Source organism: Pterocles gutturalis, unplaced genomic scaffold (assembly GCF_000699245.1).
Source record: "Pterocles gutturalis isolate BGI_N339 unplaced genomic scaffold, ASM69924v1 scaffold19968, whole genome shotgun sequence".
Classification (NCBI taxonomy): Eukaryota; Metazoa; Chordata; class Aves; order Pterocliformes; family Pteroclidae; genus Pterocles; species Pterocles gutturalis.
In genome coordinates this window covers 39963-40181 of record NW_010123523.1, presented here as the reverse complement: position 1 = coordinate 40181, position 219 = coordinate 39963, and positions in this window count along the sequence as shown.

The window sequence follows — 219 nt, the reverse complement described above, 5'->3', positions numbered from 1 at the left end:
CTGCCGAAACACCTCCTGCCCGAGTCCCGCGGGCAAACCACACGCCAGCGCCCACCCGGCTCCGACCACCCCCAGCACCAGGCTCTGGGGCACCCCGCGCCCTGCCTGCCGCTGGCGGTTCTGAAGGGCTGCTGGACGCTGTCCCAACCTCAGGCCTCCCGTGTAGGGGGGTAAGGTATGAGCTGTACTGGGAGGGAATGGGGGGGAAAGGGTCCACAA